The sequence below is a fragment of the Manis pentadactyla genome, chromosome 1, assembly GCF_030020395.1.
Source record: "Manis pentadactyla isolate mManPen7 chromosome 1, mManPen7.hap1, whole genome shotgun sequence".
NCBI lineage: Eukaryota > Metazoa > Chordata > Mammalia > Pholidota > Manidae > Manis > Manis pentadactyla.
In genome coordinates this window covers 38,913,295-38,928,988 of record NC_080019.1, presented here as the reverse complement: position 1 = coordinate 38,928,988, position 15,694 = coordinate 38,913,295, and positions in this window count along the sequence as shown.

Below are 15,694 nucleotides of genomic sequence, written 5' to 3'. Positions count from 1 at the left end.
GTGAGCAGAGGCCTGAGGCTGGCACCGGAGAATAAAGAAAAACGAACGACCACCTTTTTTTTTTTAATTAAATTTTTTTTTTTTTTTTAATTAAAAAAATTTTTTTTTCTTGTTTTTTTTTGTGGTCGTTGTTTTGTTTTGGCGGGTGCTTTTTGGAAGTCTTAAAGGGGCAGGGCGGGCCACTTAATCCAGAGGTAGGGAATCCGGGAACTCTGGGCACCCTAACCCCTGGGCTGCAGGGAGCAGGGAGGCCCCTTACGGAGATAAATAGCCTCCCAGCAGCTCCTGCTCCAACGCGACTCCACCATTTTGGAGTAGCTGCCCGAGCCAGGCCACGCCCACAGCAACAGCGGAGATTAACTCCATAGCAGCCGGGCAGGAAGCAGAAACCCTGTCTGCGCGCAGCTGCGCAGCACAAGCCACTAGAGGCCGCTGTTCTCCCAGGAGAGGAGGGCCACAAACCAACAAGAAAGGAAGTCCTTCCAGCCGTCACTCGTCCCAGTTCTGCAGACTATTCCTATCACCATGAAAAGGCAAAGCTACAGGCAGACAAAGATCACAGAGACAACACCAGAGAAGGAGACAGACCTAACCAGTCTTCCTGACAAAGAATTCAAAATAAGAATCATAAACATGCTGACAGAGATGCACAGAAACACGCAAGAAAAATGGGATGAAGTCCGGAAAGAGATCACAGATGCCAGAAAGGAGATCGCAGAAATGAAACAAACTCTGGAAGGGTTTATAAGCAGAATGGATAGAATGCAAGAGGCCATTGATGGAATTGAAATCAGAGAACAGGAACGCATAGAAGCTGACATAGAGAGAGACAAAAGGATCTCCAGGAATGAAACAATATTAAGAGAACTGTGTGACCAATCTAAAAGGAGCAATATCCGTATTATAGGGGTCCCAGAAGAAGAAGAGAGAGGCAAAGAGATGGAAAGTATCTTAGAAGAAATAATTGCTGAAAACTTCCCCACACTGGGGGAGGAAGTAATCAAACAGACCACGGAAATACACAGAACCCCCAACAGAAAGTATCCAAGAAGGGCAACACCAAGACACATAATAATTAAAATGGCAAAGATCAAGGACAAGGAAAGAGTGTTAAAGGCAGCTAGAGAGAAAAAGGTCACCTATAAAGGGAAACCCATCAGGCTAACGTCAGATTTCTCAACAGAAACCCTACAGGCCAGAAGAGAATGGCATGATATATTTAATACAATGAAACAGAAGGGCCTTGAACCAAGGATACTGTATCCAGCACGACTATCATTCAAATATGACGGTGGGATTAAACAATTCCCAGACAAACAAAAGCTGAGGGAATTTGCTTTCCACAAACCACCTCTACAGAACATCTTACAGGGACTGCTCTAGATGGGAGCACTCCTAGAAAGAGCACAGCACAAAACACCCAACATATGAAGAATCGAGGAGGAGGAACAAGAAGGGAGAGAAGAAAAGAATCTCCAGACAGTGTATATAACAGCTCAATAAGCGAGCTAAGTTAGGCAGTAAGATACTAAAGAGGCTAACCTTGAACCTTTGGTAACCACGAATTTAAAGCCTGCAATGGCAATAAGTACATATCTTTCAATAGTCACCCTAAATGTTAATGGGTTGAATGCACCAATCAAAAGACACAGAGTAACAGAATGGATAAAAAAGCAAGACCCATCTATATGCTGCTTACAAGAAACTCACCTCAAACCCAAAGACATGTACAGACTAAAAGTCAAGGGATGGAAAAACATATTTCAAGCAAACAACAGTGAGAAGAAAGCAGGGGTTGCAGTACTAATATCAGACAAAATAGACTTCAAAACAAAGAAAGTAACAAGAGATAAAAAAGGACACTACATAATGATAAAGGGCTCAGTCCAACAAGAGGATATAACCATTCTAAATATATATGCACCCAACACAGGAGCACCAGCATATGTGAAACAAATACTAACAGAACTAAAGGGGGATGTAGACTGCAATGCATTCATTCTAGGAGACTTCAACACACCACTCACCCCAAAGGATAGATCCACTGGGCAGAAAATAAGTAAGGACACGGAAGCACTGAACAACACAGTAGAGCAGATGGACCTAATAGACATCTATAGAACTCTACATCCAAAAGCAGCGGGATATATATTCTTCTCAAGTGCACATGGAACATTCTCCAGAATAGACCACATACTAGGCCACAAAAAGAGCCTCAGAAAATTCCAAAAGTTTGAAATCCTACCAACCAACTTTTCAGACCACAAAGGCATAAAACTAGAAATAAACTATACAAAGAAAGCAAAGAGGCTCACGAACACATGGAGGCTTAACAACACGCTCCTAAATAATCAATGGATCAATGACCAAATCAAAATGGAGATCCAGCAATATATGGAAACAAATGACAACAACAACACTAAGCCCCAACTTCTGTGGGACACAGCAAAAGCAGTCTTAAGAGGAAAGTATATAGCAATCCAAGCATATTTAAAAAAGGAAGAGCAATCCCAAATGAATGGTCTAATGTCACAATTATCGAAATTGGAAAAAGAAGAACAGATGAGGCCTAAGGTCAGCAGAAGGAGGGACATAATAAAGATCAGAGAAGAAATAAATAAAATTGAGAAGAATAAAACAATAGCAAAAATCAATGAAACCAAGAGCTGGTTCTTCGAGAAAATAAACAAAATAGATAAGCCTCTAGCCAGACTTATTAAGAAGAAAAGAGAGTCAACACAAATCAACAGTATCAGAAACGAGAAAGGAAAAATCACGACGGACCCCACGGAAATGCAAAGAATTATTGGAGAATACTATGAAAACCTATATGCTAACAAGCTGGGAAACCTAGGAGAAATGGACAACTTCCTAGAAAAATATAACCTTCCAAGATTGACCCAGGAAGAAACAGAAAATCTAAACAGACCAATTACCAGCAACGAAATTGAAGAGGTAATCAAAAAACTACCAAAGAACAAAACCCCCGGGCCAGATGGATTTACCTCGGAATTTTATCAGACATACAGGGAAGACATAATACCCATTCTCCTTAAAGTTTTCCAAAAAATAGAGGAGGAGGGGATACTCCCAAACTCATTCTATGAAGCTAACATCACCCTAATACCAAAACCAGGCAAAGACCCCACCAAAAAAAACTACAGACCAATATCCCTGATGAACGTAGATGCAAAAATACTCAACAAAATATTAGCAAACCGAATTCAAAAATACATCAAAAGGATCATACACCATGACCAAGTGGGATTCATTCCAGGGATGCAAGGATGGTACAACATTCGAAAGTCCATCAACATCATCCACCACATCAACAAAAAGAAAGACAAAAACCACATGATCATCTCCATAAATGCTGAAAAAGGATTTGACAAAGTTCAACATCCATTCATGTTAAAAACTCTCAGCAAAATGGGAATAGAGGGCAAGTACCTCAACATAATAAAGGCCATCTATGATAAACCCACAGCCAACATTATATTGAACAGCGAGAAGCTGAAAGCATTTCCTCTGAGATCGGGAACTAGACAGGGATGCCCACTCTCTCCACTGTTATTTAACATAGTACTGGAGGTCCTAGCCACGGCAATCAGACAAAATAAAGAAATACAAGGAATCCAGATTGGTAAAGAAGAAGTTAAACTGTCACTATTTGCAGATGACATGATACTGTACATAAAAAACCCTAAAGACTCCACCCCAAAACTACTAGAACTGATATCGGAATACAGCAAAGTTGCAGGATACAAAATCAACACACAGAAATCTGTGGCTTTCCTATATACTAACAATGAACCAACAGAAAGAGAAATCAGGAAAACAACTCCATTCACAATTGCATCAAAAAAAATAAAATACCTAGGAATAAACCTAACCAAAGAAGTGAAAGACTTATACTCTGAAAACTACAAGTCACTCTTAAGAGAAATTAAAGGGGACACTAACAGATGGAAACTCATCCCATGCTCGTGGCTAGGAAGAATTAATATCGTTAAAATGGCCATCCTGCCCAAAGCAATATACAGATTTGATGCAATCCCTATGAAACTACCAGCAACATTCTTCAATGAACTGGAACAAATAATTCAAAAATTCATATGGAAACACCAAAGACCCCGAATAGCCAAAGCAATCCTGAGAAAGAAGAATAAATTAGGGGGGATCTCACTCCCCAATTTCAAGCTCTACTATAAAGCCATAGTAATCAAGACAATTTGGTACTGGCACAAGAACAGAGCCACAGACCAATGGAACAGACTAGAGAATCCAGACGTTAACCCAGACATATATGGTCAATTAATATTTGATAAAGGAGCCATGGACATACAATGGCGAAATGACAGTCTCTTCAACAGGTGGTGCTGGCAAAACTGGACAGCTACATGTAGGAGAATGAAACTGGACCATTGTCTAACCCCATATACAAAAGTAAACTCAAAATGGATCAAAGACCTGAATGTAAGCCATGAAACCATTAAACTCTTGGAAGAAAACATAGGCGAAAACCTCTTAGACATAAACATGAGTGACCTCTTCTTGAACATATCTCCCCGGGCAAGGAAAACAACAGCAAAAATGAGTAAGTGGGACTATATTAAGCTGAAAAGCTTCTGTACAGCAAAAGACACCATCAATAGAACAAGAAGGATCCCTACAGTATGGGAGAATATATTTGAAAATGACACATCCGATAAAGGCTTGACGTCCAGAATATATAAGGAGCTCTCACGCCTCAACAAACAAAAAACAAATAACCCAATTAAAAAATGGGCAGAGGAACTGAACAGACAGTTCTCCAAAAAAGAAATACAGATGGCCAACAGACACATGAAAAGATGCTCCACATCGCTAATTATCAGAGAAATGCAAATTAAAACTACAATGAGGTATCACCTCACACCAGTAAGGATGGCTGCCATCCAAAAGACAAACAACAACAAATGTTGGCGAGGCTGTGGAGAAAGGGGAACCCTCCTACACTGCTGGTGGGAATGTAAGTTAGTTCAACCATTGTGGAAAGCAGTATGGAGGTACATCAAAATGCTCAAAACAGACTTACCATTTGACCCAGGAATTGCACTCCTAGGAATTTACCCTAAGAATGCAGCAATCAAGTTTGAGAAAGACAGATGCACCCCTATGTTTATTGCAGCACTATTTACAATAGCCAAGAATTGGAAGCAACCTAAATGTCCATCAATAGATGAATGGATAAAGAAGATGTGGTACATATACACAATGGAATACTACTCAGCTATAAGAAAAGGGCAAATCCAATCATTTGCAGCAACATGGATGGAGCTGGAGGGTATTATGCTCAGTGAAACAAGCCAAGCGGAGAAAGAGAAATACCAAATGATTTCACTTATCTGTGGAATATAAGAACAAAGGAAAAACTGAAGGAACAAAACAGCAGCAGAATCACAGAACTCAAGAATGGACTAACAGGTACCAAAGGGAAAGGGACTGGGGAGGATGGGTGGGTAGGGAGGGATAAGGGTGGGAGAAGTAGGGGGTTATTAAGATTAACATGCATGGGGGGGTAGGAGAAAAGGGAGGGCTGTACAACACAGAGAAGGCAAGTAGTGATTCTACAACTTTTTGCTATGCTGATGGACAGTGACTGTAAAGGGGTTTATAGGGGAGACCTGGTATAGAGGAGAGCCTAGTAAACATAATATTCGTCATGTAAGTGTAGATTAGTGATAGCAAAAAAAAAAAAAAAAAAAAAAAAAAAAAAAAAAAAAAAGGGCAGTTCCTGTGTGGTAACCTCCAACGAGTTCTACACAAGGGTATAAAGGGCATATAAAAGTGTAGGCAAAGGGTCTGTTTGTGTTTATACAGAGGATCAAAGCCTTATTGGGCTACCCCGAAAATGAACTAAGATACGATATGAAAAAGAACTTCCAACATCTGCACCCTCTGGAAGACTCATGCCAGAAGATGATCATCAAAAAACCCCAACAAAGATCCACGCACTGCTACAGCTGTAGATGCACTCATCCCACCAGTTCCTGGACCTGCCATGGGAATGAGGAAGGAGATATCTAAGCTGGCCTGTGCATACAGTAAAACAACAAAATTGGACTGGATCTATACTGTTGGAACTCAACCAAGAATTTGGAGAAGTGCAAATTGTAGCGCTCCAAAGTCTTACAACTACAAACTATTTATTGTTAAAAGAACATATGGCATGTGAACAGTCCCCAGGAATGGGTTGTTTTAATTTGTCTGATTTCTCTCAGACTGTTCAAGTTCATTTGGACAATATCCACCATATCATAGATAAGTTTTCACAAATGCCTAAGGTGCCTAACTGGTTTTCTTGGTTTCACTGCAGATGGCTGGTAATTACAGATATGCTTTGGTTATGTAACTATACTCCTATTATGTTAATGTGTGTGTGCAATTTAAGTAGTAGCTTAAAACCTATACATGCTGAAGTTACTCTACAAGAAGATATATCAAAGAAATAATCAATCTTCCCATGTTTTCTTCCGCCTGCTACTTCTATAGCTTTTCTTCTTCCTTCCTAATTACAACCCTTAAATAGAATTCGTGCCTCATATCAAATTTACCGAGTATCATAATTCTTCCAAGTGGTAAAGATACCTCAAGACAAATGCTGGGCATAGAAGCCACAGGGCATTAATATGCAAAGAAGTAAAAAGCTAACCTTTTCAAACAATAAGGCTTCTCTCTCACTTACCAACTTCACATTTCCCTGTATGGCCCCGGAAGATGACTGGTTAGCCAGAGACGGGTAAGATTCCTCAAGGGAGGAACAACCTAAGACAGGCACAGTCGCAGGGGGGCCATCAGGTGAGAAATTGGGGATCAACAGAGGTGAGGCTTAGAACCTCACCCCCCCGTTCTGAGAGAAATCTTCTGCATACGTGGATGTTTTATTGCCCTGGTCTAGCTTGGATTAACACATAGTCTACAGGCACACACCTGATCATCTACATGTGCTCTCTTACAACACTAAACTATGTTTTCTACCTTTATCTTGTATCTACCTACCACTTCAGCATTTTATTAAAAATAATAATAATAAAGAGAGAAATGTGGTATCCACATATAAATCAAGTATAAAAACCAAATGAGTATTCATATTTGAACTGACTGTTTATAGTTCATAATGCATGAGCAAAACCGAAAGTTTATGTGATGACTGCCCTTGTACTGTTCACTATGTAACTTATTCATTATGTAAGAATTTGTTCTACATGTAAAAACTTGTTTGTTATGCTTCAGAAGATTGGAGACTGACAAAAATTAGGCTTGGGGTGGAATAATGATTGTGCATTGAGCATTGACTCCCCCATACAGAATTTTATTGTCGTTAACAACCATTTGATCAATAAATATGAGAGATGCCCTCACAAAAAAAAAAAAAAAAAAAAAAAAAAAAAAAAAAAGGACAGACTTCCAATGGTAAAATAAATTAGTAACCGGGATGTAATGTATAGCATAAGGAATATAGTCAAGATATTGTAACAGCCTGGTAGGGTGATAGCTGGAACCTAGAATTATGTATATAAATGTTCTACCACTGTGTTGTACACTTGAAACTCATGTAATGTAATACTGTGTGTCAACTACCCTTCAATAAAAAATAATTATTAAAAAAAAAAAAAAAAAAAAAAAAAAAAAAGGAATAATATAAGAATCATAGGCATTCCAGAAGAAGTAGAGAGAGAAAAGGGGATAGAAAATGTCTTTGAAGAAATAATTGCTGAAAATTTCCCCAAACTAGGGGAAGAAATGGCCTCTCAGACCACAGAGGTACACAGAACTCCCATGACAAGGGATCCAAGGAGGGCAACACCAAGACACATAATAATTAAAATGGCAAAGATCAAAGACAAGGACAAAGTATTACAAGCAGCCAGAGAGAAAAAAAAAAGGTTACCTACAAAGGAAAACCCATCAGGCTATCATCAGACTTCTCAACAGAAACCCTACAGGCAAGAAGAGAATGGCATGATATACTTAATGCAATGAAACAGAAGGGCCTCGAACCAAGACTACTGTATCCAGCACGAATATCATTTAAATATGAAGGAGGGATTAAACAATTCCCAGACAAGCAAAAGTTGAGGGAATTTGCCTCCCACAAACCACCTCTACAGGGCATCCTACAGGGACTGCTCTAGATGGGAGCACTCCTAAAAAGAGCACACAACAAAACACCCAACATATGAAGAAGGGAGGAGGAGGAATAAGAAGGGAGAGAAATAAAGAATCATCAGATTGTGTTTATAATAGCTCAACAAGCGAGTTAAGTTAGACAGTAAGACAGTAAAGAAGCTAACCCTAAACCTTTGGTAACCACAAACTTAAAGCCTGCAATGGCAATAAATTCATACCTTTCAATAATCACCCTAAATGTAAATGGACTGAATGCACCAATCAAAAGACACAGAGTAATAGAATGGATAAAAAAGCAAGATCCATCCATATGCTGCTTACAAGAGACTCACCTCAAACCCAAAGACGCGCACAGACTTAAAGTCAAGGGATGGAAAAAGATATTTCAAGCAAACAACAGAGAGAAGAAAGCAGGTGTTGCAATTCTGGTATCAGACAAAACAGACTTCAAAATAAAGAAAGTAACAAAAGACAAAGAAAGACATTACATAATGATAAAGGGCTCAGTCCATCAAGAGGATATAACCATTATAAATATATATGCACCCAATACAGGAGCACCAACATACCTGAAACAAATATTAACAGAACTAAAGGAGGAAATAGAATGCAATGCATTCATTCTAGGAGACTTCAACACACCACTCACTCCAAAGGACAGATCCACCAGACAGAAAATAAGTAAGGACACAGAGGCACTGAACAACACACTAGAACAGATGGACCTAATAGACATCTACAGAACTCTACATCCAAAAGCAACAGGATACACGTTCTTCTCAAGTGCACATGGAACATTCTCCAGAATAGACCACATACTAGGACACAAAAAGAGCCTCAGTAAATTCCAAAAGATTGAAATCCTACCAACCAACTTTTCAGACCACAAAAGCATTAAACTAGAAATAAACTGTTCAAAGAAAGCAAAAAGGCTCACAAACACATGGAGGCTAAACAACACGCTCCTAAATAATCAATGGATCAATGACCAAATCAAAATGGAGATCCAGCAATATATGGAAACAAATGACAACAACAACACTAAGCCCCAACTTCTGTGGGACGCAGCAAAAGCAGTCTTAAGAGAAAAGTATATAGCACTCCAAGCATATTTAAAAAAGGAAGAGCAATCCCAAATGAACGGTCTAATGTCACAACTATCAAAATTGGAAAAAGAAGAACAAATGAGGCCTAAGGTCAGCAGAAGGAGGGACATAACAAAGATCAGAGAAGAAATAAATAAAATTGAGAAGAATAAAACAATAGCAAAAATCAATGAAACCAAGAGCTGGTTCTTCGAGAAAATAAACAAAATAGATAAGCCTCTAGCCAGACTTATTAAGAGGAAAAGAGAGTCAACACAAATCAACAGTATCAGAAATGAGAAAGGAAAAATCACAACAGATCCCACAGAAATACAAAGAATTATTAGAGACTACTATGAAAACCTATATGCTAACAAGCTGGGAAACCTAGGAGAAATGGACAACTTCCTAGAAAAATACAACCTTCCAAGACTGACCCAGAAAGAAACAGAAAATCTAAACAGACCAATTACCAGCAATGAAATTGAAGCGGTAATCAAAAAACTACCAAAGAACAAAACCCCCGGGCCAGGTGGATTTACCTCGGAATTTTATCAGACATACAGAGAAGACATAATAACCATTCTCCTTAAAGTTTTCCAAGAAATAGAAGAGGAGGGAATACTCCCAAACTCATTCTATGAAGCTAACATCACCCTAATACCAGAACCAGGCAAAGACACCACCAAAAAAGAAAACTACAGACCAATATCCCTGATGAACGTAGACGCAAAAATACTCAATAAAATATTAGCAAACCGAATTCAAAAATACATCAAAACCATCGTACACCATGACCAAGTGGGATTCATCCCAGGGATGCAAGGATGGCACAACATTCGAAAGTCCATCAATATCATCCACCACATCAACAAAAAGAAAGACAAAAACCACATGATCATCTCCATAGATGCTGAAAAGGCATTTGACAAAGTTCAACATCTATTCATGATAAAAACTCTCAGCAAAATGGGAATAGATGGCAAGTACCTCAACATAATAAAGGCCATCTATGAAAAACCCACAGCCAACATTATATTGAATAGCGAGAAGCTGAAAGCATTTCCGCTGAGATCAGGAACTAGACAGGGATGCCCACTCTCCCCACTGTTATTTAACATTGTACTAGAGGTCCTAGCCACGGCAATCAGACAAAACAAAAAAATACAAGGAATCCAGATTGGCAAAGAAGAAGTCAAACTGTCACTATTTGCAGATGACATGATACTGTACATAAAAAACCCTAAAGACTCCACCCCAGAACTACTAGAACTGATATCGGAATACAGCAAAGTTGCAGGATACAAAATCAACACACAGAAATCTGTGGCTTTCCTATATACCAACAATGAACCAACAGAAAGAGAAATCAGGAAAACAACTCCATTCACAATTGCATCAAAAAAAAAATACCTAGGAATAAACCTAACCAAAGAAGTGAAAGACTTATATTCTGAAAACTACAAGTCACTCTTAAAAGAAATTAAAGGGGACACTAACAGATGGAAACGCATCCCATGCTCATGGCTAGGAAGAATTAATATCGTCAAAATGGCCATCCTGCCCAAAGCAATATACAGATTTGATGCAATCCCTATGAAACTACCAGCAACATTCTTCAATGAACTGGAACAAATAATTCAAAAATTCATATGGAATCACCAAAGACCCCGAATAGCCAAAGCAATCCTGAGAAAGAAGAATAAAGTAGGGGGGATGTCACTCCCCAACTTCAAGCTCTATTATAAAGCCATAGTAATCAAGACAATTTGGTACTGGCACAAGAACAGAGCCACAGACCAATGGAACAGACTAGACAATCCAGACATTAACTCAGACATATATGGTCAATTAATATTTGATAAAGGAGCCATGGACATACAATGGCGAAATGACAGTCTCTTCAACAGATGGTGCTGGCAAAACTGGACAGCTACATGTAGGAGAATGAAACTGGACCATCGTCTAACCCCATATACAAAAGTAAACTCAAAATGGATCAAAGACCTGAATGTAAGTCATGAAACCATTAAACTCTTGGAAGAAAACATAGGCACAAACCTCTTAGACATAAACATGAGAGACCTCTTCTTGAACATATCTCCCCGGGCAAGGAAAACAACAGCAAAAATGAACAAGTGGGACTATATTAAGCTGAAAAGCTTCTGTACAGCAAAAGACACCATCAATAGAATAAAAAGGAACCCTACAGTATGGGAGAATATCTTTGAAAATGACACATCCGATAAAGGCTTGACGTCCAGAATATATAAAGAGCTCACACGCCTCAACAAACAAAAAACAAATAACCCAATTAAAATATGGGCAAAGGAACTGAACAGACGGTTCTCCAAAAAAGAAATACAGATGGCCAACAGACACATGAAAAGATGCTCCACATCGCTAATTATCAGAGAAATGCAAATTAAAACTACAATGAGGTATCACCTCACACCAGTAAGGATGGCTGCCATCCAAAAGACAAACAACAACAAATGTTGGCGAGGCTGTGGAGAAAGGGGAACCCTCCTACACTGCTGGTGGGAATGTAAACTTGTTCAACCATTGTGGAAAGCAGTATGGAGGTACATCAAAATGCTCAAAACAGACTTACCATTTGACCCAGGAATTGCACTCCTAGGAATTTACCCTAAGAATGCAGCAATCAAGTGTGAGAAAGATCAGTGCACCCCTATGTTTATCGCAGCACTATTTACAATAGCCAAGAATTGGAAGCAACCTAAATGTCCATCGATAGATGAATGGATAAAGAAGATGTGGTACATATACACAATGGAATACTACTCAGCCATAAGAAAAGGGCAAATCCAACCATTTGCAGCAACATGGATGGAGCTGGAGGGTATTTTGCTCAGTGAAACAAGCCAAGCAGAGAAAGAGAAATACCAAATGATTTCACTCATCTGTGGAATATAAGAACAAAGGAAAAACTGAAGGAACAAAACAGCAGCAGAATCACAGAACTCAAGAATGGACTAACAGGTACCAAAGGGAAAGGGTCTGGTGAGGATGGGTGGGTAGGGAGGGATAAGGGGGGGAGAAGTAGGGGGGTATTAAGATTAGCATCCATAGCGGGGTGGGAGAAAGGGGAGGGCTGTACAACACAGAGAAGACAAGTAGTGATTCTACAACAGGTTGCTACGCTGATGGACAGTGACTGTAAAGGAGTATATAGGGGGGACCTGGTATAGGGGAGAGCCTAGTAAACAAAGTATTCATCATGTAAGTGTAGATTAATGATTAAAAAAAAAATGCAGTTCCTATGTGGTGACCTCTAATGAGTTCTACACAATGATATAAAGGACATATAAAAGTGTAGGCAAAGGGTCTGTTTGTGTTTATACAGAGGATCAAAGCCTAATTTGGCTACCCCGAAAATGAACTAAGATACGATATGAAAGAGAACTTCCAACATCAGCACTCTCGGGAAGACTCATGCCAGAAGATGATCATCAAAAAACCCCAACAAAGATCCACGCACTGCTACAGCTGTAGATGCACTCATCCCACCAGCTCCTGGACTTGCCATGGGAATGAAGGAGATATCTAAGCTGGCCTGTGCATACAGTAAAACAACAAATTTGACTGGATCTATACTGTTGGAACTCAACCAAGAATTAGGAGAAGTGCAAACTGTAGCGCTCCAAAATCTTACAACTACAGACTATTTACTGTTAAAAGAACATATGGGATGTGAACAGTGCCCAGGAATGGGTTGTTTTAATTTGTCTGATTTTTCTCAAACTATTCAAATTCAGTTAGATAATAACCATCATATCATTGATAAGTTTTCACAAATGCCTAGGGTGCCTAACTGGTTTTCTTCGTTTCACTGGAGATGTCTGGTAATTACAGGTATGCTTGGGTTATGTAACTATACTCCTATTATGTTAATGTGTGTGCGCAATTTAAGTAGTAGTTTAAAATCTATACATGCTGAAGTTACTCTACAAGAAGATATGTCAAAGAAATAATCAATCTTCCCATGTTTTCTTCCGCCTGCTACTTCTATAGCTTTTCTTCTTCCTTCCTAATTACAACGAATTCTTAAATAGAATTCGTGTCTCATATCAAATTTACCGAGTATCATAACTCCTTCAAGTGGTAAAGATACCTCAAGACAAATGGTGGGCATGGAAGCCACAGGGCATAAATATGCAAAGAAATAAAAAGCTAACCATTTCAAACAATAAGGCTTCTCTCTCACTTACCAACTTAACATTTCCCTGTATGGCCCCGGAAGATGACTGGTTAGCCAGAGACGGGTAAGATTCCTCAAGGGAGGAACAACCTAAGACAGTCACAGTCGCAGGGGGGTCATCAGGTGAGAAATTGGGGATCAACAGAGGTGAGGCTTAGAACCTCACCCTCCCTGTTCTGAGAGAAATCTTCTGCATATGTGGATGTTTTATTGCCCTTGTCTAGCTTGGATTAACACATAGTCTACAGGCACACACCTGATCCTCTACATTTGCTCTCTTACAACACTAAACTATGTTTTCTACCTTTATGTTGTATCTACCTACCACTTCAGCATTTTATTAAAAATAATAAAGAGAGAAATGTAGTATCCACATATAAATCAAGTATAAAAATCAAATGTGTATTCATATTTGAACTGACTGTTTATAGTTCATAATGCATGAGCAAAACCAAAAGTTTCTGTGATGACTGCCCTTGTACTGTTCACCATGTAACTTATTCACTATGTAAGAATTTGTTCTCCATGTAAGAACTTGTTCGTTATGCTTCAGAAGATTGGAGACTGACGAAAATTAGGCTTGGGGTGGATTAATGATTGTGCATTGAGCATTGACTCCCCTATACAGAATTTTATTGTTGTTAACAACCATTTGATCAATAAATATGAGAGATGCCCTAACAACAACAACCAGAAAAAAAGTACACACTTCCAATTGTAAAATAAATAAGTAACCGGGATGTAATGTATAGCATAAGGAATATAGTCAAAATATTGTAACAACTTGGTATGGTGATAGCTGGTACCTAGAATTATCATGTATATAAATGTTGAATCACTGTGTTGTACACCTGAAACTAATGTAATGTAATACTGTGTGTCAACTACCCTTCAATAAAAAATAATTATCTAAAAAAAAAAAAAAAAAAAAAGAAAAGTAAGATTTCAAAAATGTGGTAGGGTGTTATCAAAACACTTTAAACAATTCTCAGTGTGGGTGCAAGAGAACTCTTGGCTCACAGATGTCACAGTGCTCTGAGGGGTTTATGAGATTGGATATCATAGGTTTTAAGAACTGTGAATTTCTTGAAGGAAAAAAATCTAAAAATATTTACTAGTAAGAGACTTGATATCTTACTTTCTCACCACGTAGGTAAAAGTTCACAGAGCCACAGAAATAGCAATTTTCTGTTTGCTCAGACTGGGCCCAATGGGATTTGAGCACTTTCAAGATCTTCCTTTTGAATTTTGCATAGAATTGGTAAAACTCTGACTCCCTGATCATAAGGAATTCATTTGGACTATGGCTAATGTGACCAGATTCCCCATTTCCCTGGAACAGCCATGGTTTGTCCCTGGTATCTTGGCATCTCACTTGACTTAGTCCAAAATGCATTTAAACATTGTTTTAAATTATTGTTATTAATAATAGTTGCATGAAAATAAGCCAGGGTGAGTTTCATAGACCTCCATTTTGTACTTTCTGCTTCTGATGTGGCCTCATCTAGTGACAGGTAAAACACATGTAGTGATTATAGTTCACACTTAACAAGTGGCTAAATCTGAAGGATTACCAGTGTTAATTTATTCCTCTTTGGCTGACCCATTTCAGATAGAATGTAATTAGCACCTTCTGTATCAGCTATCTGTGGTGACATATTAAACCACTCCAAATTTAGTGGCTTAAAATAACAATGGTTTATCATCTTTTTAGCAATTCTGTAGACTGAGTGGGTGCTTCTTCTGCTGGTCACCTGTGGGATCACTCAGATGGTCGCCTGTAGTTGGTGGCTGGGCCAGGCTGTTTGGTCCAAGGTGGAGACTGTAAGGCTTCCTGTTCAGGCTCAGGGTCCAGAGCTCAATCAACATCATTTCCACCACACACTACTGGTCAAAGCAAGACATAAGGTCAATTCACATTACAAGAGTAGAAAAATAGATTCTGTCTCTTGAAGCAAGTGTGACGACATGCCATTGCCGCAAAGCGCTTATGCAGAAAGGCAGGCTATGTTAGAGGCCATTAGTATAATGATCTACCACTCCTTATTTTAGAGCATAGCTCTTGCTGATGAATTTATGTATGCTTAGATACAAGTAGCTGTAGACGCCCCCCTCATTCTGTTGTCTAATGGTAGAGGGAGAAGTATGTGACTTTGGAGAGCACACTGGCTGCTCAGTGTATCAGCTCCTGTACCGGGTACATTAAGTGCTTGGA